This window comes from Siphateles boraxobius, unplaced genomic scaffold, assembly GCF_051911475.1.
Source record: "Siphateles boraxobius isolate OS27281-9 unplaced genomic scaffold, OSU_SipBor_1 77, whole genome shotgun sequence".
Lineage (NCBI taxonomy): Eukaryota > Metazoa > Chordata > Actinopteri > Cypriniformes > Leuciscidae > Siphateles > Siphateles boraxobius.
The window spans coordinates 4341442-4354801 of NW_027509205.1; the positions used below are offsets into that span (position 1 = coordinate 4341442).

General features: G+C 45.4%; 1 long non-coding RNA gene and 5 other non-coding genes across 7 annotated transcripts in view; all 6 read left to right on the plus strand.

Moving 5' to 3' along the window:
• Window positions 1-13360, plus strand: part of LOC143726135 (uncharacterized) — a 390493-nt gene that overhangs the window by 157653 nt on the left and 219480 nt on the right. The gene's annotated exons all lie outside the window — the stretch shown is intronic.
• On the plus strand, window positions 389-552 carry LOC143726609 (U1 spliceosomal RNA). The gene has a single exon (XR_013198849.1). It is a non-coding gene; the product is annotated as a U1 spliceosomal RNA (small nuclear RNA).
• Window positions 1680-1870, plus strand: LOC143727032 (U2 spliceosomal RNA). The gene has a single exon (XR_013199244.1). It is a non-coding gene; the product is annotated as a U2 spliceosomal RNA (small nuclear RNA).
• LOC143726610 (U1 spliceosomal RNA) lies at window positions 2302-2465 on the plus strand. Its single transcript, XR_013198850.1, has one exon. It is a non-coding gene; the product is annotated as a U1 spliceosomal RNA (small nuclear RNA).
• On the plus strand, window positions 8505-8690 carry LOC143727407 (U2 spliceosomal RNA). Its single transcript, XR_013199479.1, has one exon. It is a non-coding gene; the product is annotated as a U2 spliceosomal RNA (small nuclear RNA).
• Window positions 9125-9289, plus strand: LOC143727010 (U1 spliceosomal RNA). The gene has a single exon (XR_013199226.1). It is a non-coding gene; the product is annotated as a U1 spliceosomal RNA (small nuclear RNA).

Below are 13360 nucleotides of genomic sequence, written 5' to 3' on the forward strand. Positions count from 1 at the left end.
GCAGGTGTTAATGGAAGTAACGTATATTGCTGTGTATGGGTGCTTTAAAGGTGTTGTAGGTGATCATATGCTATACAGGTAATGGTGGTGTGAGAGGGAAAAAAAAACAACAACTCTGTTCTTATCTCGTTTAACATCTGATTCGTCCACTATCCGGTGACCGCGTATGAAATTGATTTTTGGCTCATGGATCCGGAGCATGAAAACAACATCATCCACAACAACAGCAAAAGAGCCCGACTCTGCAGGTTTTTGATGTCTCTCTCTTATCTCTTGGAGTTTTTACGAATGAGCTGATGAGTTGAATCAGGTGTGTGTTTGATTGTCCGACCGTTGGTGAGGATTGCGGAGAGGGACACGGTGCCTCTGACGGGAGGCCTGGGAATTCATACTTACCTGGCAGGGGAGACACCATGATCAGGAAGGTGGTTCACCCAGGGCGAGGCTCGGCCATTGCACTCCGGTTGTGCTGACCCCTGCGAATTCCCCAAATGTGGGAATCTCGACTGCATAATTTATGGTAGTGGGGGACTGCGTTCGCGCTCTCCCCTGGACACACTGGTTAAAAGAGCAGATTGTTCGAGTTCCTCTTCTTCTGGTAGTTAACGACCTAGGAAGTCCAGAGAATTGAACTGCAGTGGTTGATCGAGAGATGTAAAACTCTCAACCTAGGACCGGTCTGCAAAAGTAGGGCTGTTTTTTAGTTTTTTTTTTATCATTCTTCAAATAATCTCAATTATTCAACCAGCGTTTTGATTGGCAGCAGTGGTCCTAGAAGCAAAGTTGTTCCGAATGAGGAGTTCTATCATGTGGTATGAATACCTTGTGCATGTGTGAAAAATCACCTGACATACAGTCGCCTATGGCCGTATTCATGTTGTTGTTTTTACTGTTTACAGCGCCACCAAGTGGCCAGTCGCCACATCCCTTTTCACCTGAGCACAGGCTGAGCCCGTGCACAGGTGTACCGACTTGGGTGTAATTGTCTCATTCCGTTGGAGAGTTATGGCCATTTAAGTAAAGCCCGCCTCGCCCACTCCCAACGTTTTGGCGTCCCGTCGCCAACGTGAATCGAAATTCCGACTTTTTTCCCCATCGCTGTCGGCAATCAGACTCCAGGGAATCTTTCTGCACCGGTTTGGGTCAGATCGGGCGAAAGACCTAGGACTAGTGTGCAAAAGTAGCTTTTTCACAAAATCCCAAATACCCGAAAATCTCGCCAGCGCTACCATCGAATCCGAGGCCTGCGTCTTGTTCGGCCCGAGCCAAGGATTCCGGTGATGTAAGACACTTGGGTCTGCGACGGACGGTTCAGGAGTTACGAGGCATTTCGTACTTCTGATCACTGCAGCGCCACCTTGGGGCCGATTGGGCCGAGCGTTGGTGATGTTGTAGACCGGGCGGGTACTACCATCCCTCAAGAGTTTCAAGACTCTACGACGTACGCTTTGGTCTGCCCGCTCACTTTTAGGGCAGAATGTTTGTTGGTCCAAAATCCCAGGTTGCACTCCAAAGTGTCGTGTTGTGCGCTCTGCTGTGATCCATTTTCGGTGTCAACAGTCAAGCTGAGCTTGTATTGCTGTGAGCTGAGCTTGTTTGTTGGCGACCTTTAGACCCTCTCGCTACGGCCCAGGTGGGCGTGGCCTTTGACGGCTTCCCCGCCTCTGCGTCATTGTGTCATCGCTTCTCGGCCTTTTGGCTAAGATCAAGTGTAGTATCTGTTCTTATCAGTTTAATATCTGATACGTGCCCTACCCGGGCACCATATATTAAATTGATTTTTGGAACTGGGAGATGGAACAGGGGCTTGCTCCGTCCACTCCACGCATCGACCCGGTATTGCAGTACTTCTGGGAACGGTGCACCCCCAAAAACTGTGTTCAATGAAAGAGATGTTTTAGTCTTGTGTGGCAGCAGGTGTTAATGGAAGTAACGTATATTGCTGTGTATGGGTGCTTTAAAGGTGTTGTAGGTGATCATATGCTATACAGGTAATGGTGGTGTGAGAGGGAAAAAAAAAAAACAACTCTGTTCTTATCTCGTTTAACATCTGATTCGTCCACTATCCGGTGACCGCGTATGAAATTGATTTTTGGCTCATGGATCCGGAGCATGAAAACAACATCATCCACAACAACAGCAAAAGAGCCCGACTCTGCAGGTTTTTGATGTCTCTCTCTTATCTCTTGGAGTTTTTACGAATGAGCTGATGAGTTGAATCAGGTGTGTGTTTGATTGTCCGACCGTTGGTGAGGATTGCGGAGAGGGACACGGTGCCTCTGACGGGAGGCCTGGGAATTCATACTTACCTGGCAGGGGAGACACCATGATCAGGAAGGTGGTTCACCCAGGGCGAGGCTCGGCCATTGCACTCCGGTTGTGCTGACCCCTGCGAATTCCCCAAATGTGGGAATCTCGACTGCATAATTTATGGTAGTGGGGGACTGCGTTCGCGCTCTCCCCTGGACACACTGGTTAAAAGAGCAGATTGTTCGAGTTCCTCTTCTTCTGGTAGTTAACGACCTAGGAAGTCCAGAGCATTGAACTGCAGTGGTTGATCGAGAGATGTAAAACTCTCAACCTAGGACCGGTCTGCAAAAGTAGGGCTGTTTTTTAGTTTTTTTTTCATCATTCTTCAAATAATCTCCATTATTCAACCAGCGCTTTGATTGGCAGCAGTGGTCCTAGAAGCAAAGTTGTTCCGAATGAGGAGTTCTATCATGTGGTATGAATACCTTGTGCATGTGTGAAAAATCAACTGACATACAGTCGCCTATGGCCGTATTCATGTTGTTGTTTTTACTGTTTACAGCGCCACCAAGTGGCCAGTCGCCACATCCCTTTTCACCTGAGCACAGGCTGAGCCCGTGCACAGGTGTACCGACTTGGGTGTAATTGTCTCATTCCGTTGGAGAGTTATGGCCATTTAAGTAAAGCCCGCCTCGCCCACTCCCAACGTTTTGGCGTCCCGTCGCCAACGTGAATCGAAATTCCGACTTTTTTCCCCATCGCTGTCGGCAATCAGACTCCAGGGAATCTTTCTGCACCGGTTTGTGTCAGATCGGGCGAAAGACCTAGGACTAGTGTGCAAAAGTAGCTTTTTCACAAAATCCCAAATACCCGATAATCTCGCAAGCGCAACCATCGAATCCGAGGCCTGCGTCTTGTTCGGCCCGAGCCAAGGATTCCGCTGATGTAAGACACTTGGGTCTGCGACGGACGGTTCAGGAGTTACGAGGCATTTCGTACTTCTGATCGCTGCAGCGCCACCTTGGGGCCGATTGGACCGAGCCTTGGTGATGTTGTAGACCGGGCGGGTACTACCATCCCTCAAGAGTTTCAAGTCTCTACGACGTACGCTTTGGTCTGCCCGCTCACTTTTAGGGCAGAATGTTTGTTGGTCCAAAATCCCAGGTTGCACTCCAAAGTGTCGTGTTGTGCGCTCTGCTGTGATCCATTTTCGGTGTCAACAGTCAAGCTGAGCTTGTATTGCTGTGAGCTGAGCTTGTTTGTTGGCGACCTTTAGACCCTCTCGCCACGGCCCAGGTGGGCGTGGCCTTTGACGGCTCCCCCGCCTCTGCGTCATTGTGTCATCGCTTGGCCTTTTGGCTAAGATCAAGTGCAAGTGGCATGACCGCAGTACCTGGTGGCTAAAGGTTTGAGAAAGAGTGGTGGAAAAATGGCGGAAGACGTTTTTGAGAGAAGGGTAAAGAACACGACGAGACTCTACTGGGAAGGATCCAGAGAAGAAGAGATGCCAGAAAGGGAGGAATTTATCCAAAAAGTCATTATCGATTTGTTGAAGATTGAGCCTCCGGGGATCCTTGGAATTCAAAGAAATGGCAAAGACATGTACTTTGATGTCACAATGAAAAACAGCAATCTGTTCCAGGGACTTTTGGGAAAGTTCAGAGAAAAGGAAGGTGAGCATCCTCTGGATAAGTTCAGAATACAGTCTTTGGGGAGAAATAATTTCCGGATTTTGACAATTAATATGTTTGACATGAACATGGAAGATGAAGAGGTGGAATCTTTTCTCCGAAACCATGTGAGAATAATATCTACAGCAAGGTACAGAAGAGACAGATTTGGGGTGTGGAATGGACAAAGGCAGTATCAAGTGTTACTCAACGAGGACCCAGCGGGTTTTCAGGGCTATCATCATCCTCCGGCCAGTTTTAAGATTGCAGGTGTAAGGGGATACATAGTGTATTCTGGTCAGCCTCAATATTGTAGGAGATGTCAGGAATTTGGACACTTGGAATACCAATGCAACATAAGATGTCTGAATTGTAAAGATCCGGGACATGCTGCTTCAGAGTGTCCAAAACCTAAAGTGTGCAAAGAGTGTGGGGCTACTGATCATCTCTTCAGGACATGCCCAAAACGGAAAAGAACATATGCCAGTGCAGTTAGAGGAGAAGAAGGAGGAGACCTTAGACCCATTGAGGTAGTTATTAAAGCAGTACAGGAATACCATGGAGCTCCTATGGGCCAAAATGAGGAAGTAAACCAGATGGGTTCACCCACAGATACGGAAATAATGGAGGGAGTGAAAGAGGTTACAGCAAAGAGCTCTGTTTCAGGTTCAGTCCTAGCTGAGCTAACGAATCCAGCCAGTGAGGAGTCTGAGAAAATGGAAGAGGAGAGTGGAGAGTTACAGGGTACAGTGATTTCAGACACCTTACAGCACAAAGTCAATATTTCCTGATGGGGCAGAACTGAGGATGAGGAAGAGCAGGGAGCTGCAGAGTCTTGGAAGCTTGCTCCTAGGGTAAATAAAAGGAAATTAGAAGGAAATGAGGAAGAAAACAAGATAGAGATATCAAATTACTTTAGTGCGCTGGATCATCGGACAGATGATGAAGAATTTTCGGGCTTACCTGAGATTGTGGATGGGTCATCGACGCCTGGATCCCTGCTAGTGCCTCCTTTATCAGCTTTGGAGGAGGAGGTGGAGGTTTCGGAGTCGGGGTTGCTGTCTGGTTGCTTCCTATCAAGGGAAGATGTGGAGTTTTTTAAAGGGACCACTGGATTCATGGAAGGGACAGACAAGGAGAAAGGAAATGAAAAGAAAAAGAAAACATTACCTGCTGGTCTTCATGATTGATGTTGGACTTAAAGTTTGTATCTCTCAATGTGAGAGGTCTGAGGGAAGTAGGAAAGAGGAGTGCTTTGTTTTTTTCCCTGCTATCCATGGACTTTGAGGTGGCATTCCTACAAGAGTGTCATCTGAAGGGTGAAGAAGATGCAATAACTTTCACTAAAGAATGGTCTTCCGGGGTTTCATATTGGAGTATTGGAAACGTACATTCGGATGGGTTGGGGATTGTGTTTAAGAATAATGGATTCTCGATAGAGAACTATGTATCACTGGTGCCGGGGAGATTACAATGTCTAGACACACGATGGGGTGAGTATAGATATCGCTTTATTAATGTATATGCACCCTGCAATAGAAGTAAACGGTTGGATTTTTTCAAAAACTTACCAAATCTGTGGGATACCAATAGATGTGTAATAATGGGGGGAGATTTTAATATAACTTTGGATAGTTTGGAAAAAAAAGGGGAAGTTGACTTTTCAGGGATTTATTTAAAAAAGGAATTAAAAGAGCATTTCTTACAGGATGCATATAGGAATGGTAATAAAGACGATCCAGGGTTAACATGGGGTAATACGAGGGGGAATAGAAGTAGACTAGACTATTTCTTTATAACACAGGGGATAAAAATAAAAGGGCTGAGGACTTTACCGTGTTGGTGTTCAGATCACGAAATGGTGTTAGTCACAATAGTAAATAATGAGGTAAATATGGGTAAGGGCTATTGGAAAATGAATATTAGTTTCCTGGAGGATGATATCTTTAAAAAAGAATTCATGGATTTCTACAAATTATGGCAAGAGTTTAAAGTGGGGTATACATCACTTCTTGAATGGTGGGAAGTGTTGAAAATAGAAATTGCTGGTTTTTGCATACGATATACAGAAAAGAAAAGAAGACAGGAAAGGGAGGAGGTCTGGAGGGACAACAATAGATTGCAAAAAATAATGGCAAATCAGAATAGAGGGTTAGAGGTGAGAGAGGAGGAAATTGCGGAGATAAAGGGGAAAATTAAAAGGTACTATACTAAAAAAGCAAAGGAGTTTGCATTTTTAGCAAAGATAGAAGAAAGGGAAAAGGATGAAAAAGTAACTAAATATTTTTTTCAAACAATAAAACAAAAACAGAAAGGAGAAATAATTGATGGGTTTATGTCAGAAAAAGGAGAGGTTAAAGGGAAAGAAAACATGTTTAAATATGTCTGTGCCTTTTATAAGGAATTGTTTTCTAAAAGTGAGGTAGAGGGGAGGAAGGGAGAGGAATTATTGGGAGGTATAAAGAGAGTTTTATCTGAGGAACATAGAGAGGGAATAGAGGGGGAGATTAAGGAAGAGGAAATTAAAGCAGCCCTTTCCTCCATGAAAGGAAATAAAACACCAGGGGGTGATGGGTTGCCTAAAGAGTTTTATGGGTGCTTCTGGGACATAATAAAAAGAGACTTGGTGTTGGTATACAGAGAGGTGTATAAGACAGGCAAGTTAACTGAGTCTATGAGCTCTGGGGTTATACACCTAATCCACAAGAAAGGTGAAAAAAAAGATATCAAAAATTGGAGACCAATAACAGTATTAACAACTGATTATAAAATTCTAAGCAAATGTTTAACAAATAGGTTACTGGAGGTGATGGCAGTATTAGTGAACCCAGATCAAACTTGTGGGGTTAAGGGAAGGGCTGGTTCTTTTAATCTATTACTCATAAGAGATATCATTAGCTGGGTGGAGGAGAGGGATCTGCCTTTATGCATACTGAGTTTAGACCAGGAGAAAGCCTTTGATAGGGTTAACCATGAATTCTTATTTAAGGTGTTAGGGAAAATGAATGTTGGGGAAGGGTTTATTTCATGGGTAAGGGTCTTATACAATGAAGTACATAGCAGGGTGAAGATAAATGGTTTTTTGAGTGAGCCGATTGAACAAAGGGGAGGTGTGAGGCAGGGATGTCCATTGTCTCCACTGTTATATGTCTTGTTTATAGAGCCTTTGGCAGAAAGAATAAGGAATGAGCGGCACATTGAGGGAGTACACATTCCAGGAGGTTTGGGTGAACGAGTAAAAGTATCTCAGTATGCAGACGATACAACTGTATTTATATCTACAGATAGAGGGCTGGAGGAAATTGTACAAATATTGGAAATGTATTGTGAAGCTACTGGCTCGGCCATAAACCATGGCAAATCTTCATTAATGTATTGTGGAAAATGGAAAGGAAGGAAGGAAGTGAGGCACGGTTTTTCGGTGTGTCCTACGGGAATCAAAATCCTGGGGGTTAAATTTTATCATAAAGATTCGGCTAAACTGAATTGGGAGGAAAAAATTGAGAGGGTGAAAAAGAAATTGAATATTTGGAAATGTAGAAAGCTTAGTATTACGGGTAAGGGGCTGGTAGTTAAGATAGACCTGTTATCTAGTTTGATTTACTTAGCCCTAATCTTTCCAATTCCTACCAAAAGTAAATTAATTTTGACTAGGTTGGTCTTTTCATTTATATGGGGAGGGAAGTATGAACCTGTTAAAAGGGAACAGATGTACCAAGAGGTAGAAGAGGGAGGCAGAGAGGTGGTGTGTATTCCTTTAAAGTTAGAAGTACTGTACGTTTGTTTTTTATGTAAGATACTAATGGACAATGTGCAGCATAAAGCTACGTATTTTGTAAAATTGTGGGCAGCTTTGCCATTAAGGAAAATTGTTCCTCTAGATAACAGAGGACCAAAGGCTGAGAGTAGACCTTGGCAATATGAAAAGTTAATTTTGTTCTTAAGAGCCCATCCAGGGTGTGTAAAGGAGGAGCTACTAAAAAATCATAAACAATTATATCATGATTTAAAAGGACAAATGGTAGTAACACAAAAAACAGAATTGGGAAAGGGAAAAGTTAAGTGGAAATGTATTCAACATAAAGATTTAAGTAATGAAAGGAAGGATTTGAATTGGCTGGCAGCATTGAACAGATTACCGGTGAGAGAAAGATTATATAATCAGGGATCCACATGTACCAGAGGTTGTCCAAGAGGTTGTCCAGGGGATGAGACTCTGCAACATGTTTTTTGGGAATGTTATCTAGCCCATTGCTTCTGGAAAAGAACACAACAACTGTTAAGGTCGTTAATATTAGATATTGTTTTGAATCCTGATTTAATTTTGAGAGGAGAAGGGTTGGGACAGTCGGAAAAAGAAAAGATAATCTGGTGCATAATAAGTATCGGTAAAGAGATATTGTGGGAAGAAAGGAATGCTCAAGTAAAAAAGAAAAAAGAAGGGAGAACATCGAAACAATTGTGGTATGAGTTGAAATACAAAGTGTTAATGGAGACTAAAATCTGGGAAATAAGAATGGATAAAGAGAAATATATGCTTTTGTTGGGTGAAGTGGAAAAATATTGTAAATAATAATTGTTTGTATCAGTTTAATAAAAAAAACTTAATAAAAAAAATCTGTTCTTATCAGTTTAATATCTGATACGTGCCCTACCCGGGCACCATATATTAAATTGATTTTTGGAACTGGGAGATGGAACAGGGGCTTGCTCCGTCCACTCCACGCATCGACCCGGTATTGCAGTACTTCTGGGAACGGTGCACCCCCAAAAACTGTGTTCAATGAAAGAGATGTTTTAGTCTTGTGTGGCAGCAGGTGTTAATGGAAGTAACGTATATTGCTGTGTATGGGTGCTTTAAAGGTGGTGTAGGTGATCATATGCTATACAGGTAATGGTGGTGTGAGAGGGAAAAAAAAACAACAACTCTGTTCTTATCTCGTTTAACATCTGATTCGTCCACTATCCGGTGACCGCGTATGAAATTGATTTTTGGCTCATGGATCCGGAGCTTGAAAACAACATCATCCACAACAACAACAGCAAAAGAGCCCGACTCTGCAGGTTTTTGATGTCTCTCTCTTATCTCTTGGAGTTTTTACGAATGAGCTGATGAGTTGAATCAGGTGTGTGTTTGATTGTCCGACCGTTGGTGAGGATTGCGGAGAGGGACACGGTGCCTCTGACGGGAGGCCTGGGAATTCATACTTACCTGGCAGGGGAGACACCATGATCAGGAAGGTGGTTCACCCAGGGCGAGGCTCGGCCATTGCACTCCGGTTGTGCTGACCCCTGCGAATGGCTTTGCGCAGTACCGGAGTGCAATTGATTGTAAACGTGATTGGGTGTCATTCTATGATTGATCACATGGTATCGTTCTGTTTACTTCCTAGGTCCACACGTGAGCGATGGAATCCCCGAGCAATGACATCACCAATACAACTTGTTATGATGACATCATCCATTCATTCATGGCTAATAATAGCATTTCAACGGATTATGAAATACTGTTTATATGTGATTGACTACTATCTCTCTCTTTTACTTGAGTAGTCATCTTACATTAAGAAATTTAATTTAAAGTAATTATATTAAGTAACTTAATGTTTCATTGTTATTGCTTTATTGTACAGATTATATAAATTAGTACTATGAATAATTTTCTATGTACCCCAATTTTCCACACCAATTAAGTATGTACATAAGTTTACTATGGATGTTCATTATTTAATATAAGCATGTAGTTCCTTTACAATGATGATGAAAGTTTGATCTGATGTAATTATTCAAAAGTTGCCTCATTCATATAAATAAAAGGACACTTTTTAACAATAAAACAAATGATCATTTTATTTAGTTACATAGAATAGAATATATTATGCAAGAATATATATATATACACACACACACACATTACATTACAATAATCAATCAAAAGGTTTACATTGATTTTATTGAAAATTGTTTTAAGTAAACATTGTGGAGATATACACATGTAACTTGCACACATGACACTTTTGAATGATAAAACAAATTTTCACCATAAAATAGAACATATTAAAGGAATGGTTCATCCAAAAATTAATTCTGTCATAAAGTGCAGATAACCAAAGGTGCTGTGTTAAAGTGCACTTTTAATACCAGAACAACACCTCATAAAGTTGCATGAAACACATGAAATAGTGCATTTTTAGTGCATGAAACAGGGCAACAGTGCAGAGAACCAAAGGTGCCGTGTTAAAGGGCAATTGTAAGACAAGAACACACAGAACGTAGAACAATAAACAAGAACTATATACATATACATATATATATATATATACACTATATATATATGTACACAAGAACTATATACACTATTTACAACGGGCCAGCCGTTCACTCCTCTAATCCGTCCACAACAGAAACAAAATGTTCATAGTTTTTAAATACTCTGTTCTCCAGTCCCTTGGAGGCTGAACGGTTTATCGAAGGGCAATATGTCTTTTTTTTGTACTTTTTGTGTCCCTGAATTGTTTCCCCGCACACCCTGCAGGTCGGGATGTGCTTCACCCTCGTAAGCTTAACACCCAGGTCTGTGGGATGATCTGCCAGCTTCCTCTTATACTGTGTGGATCGAGACCACGACGATCCTAGCACAGGGTTCCGTCCAGAGGCCGGCTGAACAGCTGGCCTGATGGGTACAGGTGGAGTGACCGGGATGGATGCCTGACCAGCAGGCGGCATGGGCTGCGTGGATGAGGGGCCCGCAGACTGGGAGACGAGGGGCAGCACAGGCCTGGTGATGGTGGAGGTGGGGGGGATTCTTCTCACTGGCAGGGGCAGTGGTGGCTGAGGAGGAAGCTGTGGAGGAGGCTGTGGCGTCGTCACCAGCATGCTGGCCCGTCCCTTCAACACCTTTGTGCCGGCTGTGCTGGGCGTGGGGACGTACTCCATCACAGGGTAGTCAGGTGGAGGGAGGACGGCAGGCTGGCGCGGTGCAGGAGGCAGCTCTTCAGACGACACCGAGGTGGTCTTGGAGATGACGGCTGGCTGCCTGGTGGCGTGAAGGTTCACCAGCCTCTCCTGCTGCCGGATGAAGTCCCTCACTGTTTTGGTGTTTATTTTGGGGAGAGGGATGCCTGCCTTGCACAGGATTGGGTCATCCACCAAGACCCGGTGCTGGATCCTGTCATAGGCCTTGAGGATGCTGGCCTTCTCGGGGTTGGAGCGAGAGGCCTTAGGGGAGCGCAGCCACAGCAGCTTGACAAGCACATACATGAGGCGGTTGTGCTGCGGGCTGATGTCCTGCTGTGCTGGCGCATACCTTTTTGCCATCTTCACTTTCTGGACCAAGGCGGCGTCAGCAAGGTCATCCCTCTTAGTACGGCAGTACAGCGTGTTTCCCCAATGTGTGCGGTACAGCTGGTGGTACTTTTGTGGCTGCTTGTCGTGCTCCTCAACCGCATTCCAGGCCTCGAGGACCCTGTTCCTTTGCGCGGTGTTGAGGAGCAGCTTCTCGTCTGTCAAGCCGACCTCTACCAGCGCAGCACAGAATGCCTCCAGCTTTTGAAACCCCGGCAGAGGATTGTCACTGCAGACATCCTCCTGTAAAACATACACAGAGACACACACACACACAGAAAATTAGGTAAGTTCCAATGCATACAATATCTTGTTTTTCAACATTGATTACTGTATTCTCTTCTATGAGACAAGTCGGTACTCTACTCACAAAGGAAGGAGGGTTGACAGTAGCAGTCTCACTATTGGTAAGAGTAATGTGGGGCTGGACAGCAGGATGGTCCTCGTCGCTTTAGTACGCCTCGTCTGCTTCGTCGTCTGAGTCAGCCTGCCCAGGCTGAATGACCTCCTCCTCCGGCCCAGGACCCTCATTGACAATGCCCTCAAGAGAGAAGGCCTCCCCCGTGCTTTGGCTGAAAAGATATTCAAGGCCAAGCAGCTCGTCTGACTGGAGGACGGCCGGGGCCCTGAAGTTCTCTTCCACCGTCTCACCAAACAGCTGCTGGCAGCGGGAGTTGAGGCGGTCAATGAGCGGTGCAGAGTATACTCTGTTGTGCCGGCCTCTGCCCCCAAACACGGCGTCCGAGCTGCGGTCGGAGTTCCACCTGGCGATCCCACTGATGAGGTAGACCTGGTAAGGGCGTGCCGCACAGTGGGGACCTGAACATCACAACAACAGGTATTATCAGAATGATACAAAAGGGACACGTGTTGTTTGCTGTTAAACAAGTATTTTTCTCCCTTAGATTACCTGGAATCATATGGGGCAGCGACTTGTGGAACCCCTCCAGGCTGTTTCTCCCACGCAGGCCCTTATAATACGGGAGGTCCACACCATTGATGGTCGTGGTGCGGGCAACCCGATACATGGCCATGCCTGGTGGGTCTTGGATGCATTCCAGGTGTCGCTGCTGGCTGGCCCACATCTCATCAATTGCTGCTGTAAACACAAAAACCCACAGACATGCATGATGAGCTCTTGTCATTTTGCACATATTGTGTGTGTGCGTGAGGTGTTTTTTCTTACCAGGGGACTTGAAGAGGCTGACTCCGCTCTCGTCGAGCCCTGCTGGACCCTTGAGCTCTTCAATTACCAGGTGGACAAGACGAAATGTCTCCTGGGCACCGAGGGTGAGACGCCGGACATGATGCTGGAGCTGGTCCCGGGAGATGTAACGCCGGACAACATCCTCGTCCGTCACCACCTCCATTGTGGCCGGGTCTCTGGCCCTGACAGCCGTGATGAGGAGCTGGAGGTCCTCACGGTTGTAGGCCAACACTGCCCCGACCAGCGCAGACTTGAAGGCGGCATACTTAGAGTGGGCCTCGGTACGCAGAGCAGCATCAAAGCGGTGAATCCAATGGAAAATATCCAGCCTCACCACCATCCCGTCGTCCACCCAAGGCTGGAAGAGCGTCTCCAGGGCCGTCGGACCCTGTGCCTTGCAGCATCCCCGGTCGATATACAGGATCTTGGGTGCCGGTTGATTGGCGAGCCGAAACCGCTCCACCACGCCACGGCACATGGGACCCAGCTTCTCTACAGACTCCTCGCAGGTGAGGACAAAAGACACGATCTGTGAGTACTCGTTGCCGATGCTGGTGAACCACTCGGCCGAGCCCTTGCCCTCCCCAGACAATTTCTTCACCACCTACAACAAAACAAACAAACAAATACAAAACAGTTTAGTTTAGTTTTGCATAATGTTGCGTTTCCCTGTGAGTACTTGTATGTCAACACACTTGCCTTCTTTGTGGAATCCATTTTCAGGACTGTGCCGAACGTGGAGAGGATCTGGCTCCGGTAGTCCTGTACGTTGTCCGCCTCTGCCAGGAGGAAGGCGTGCCGCAGGAGCCGCGCGCAGGGTAGCTCTCTGGGTAGAGGTGCCGCCTGGAACTCCCCGTGGCCCAACGCAGAGACGATTCCTCCGGGTTCC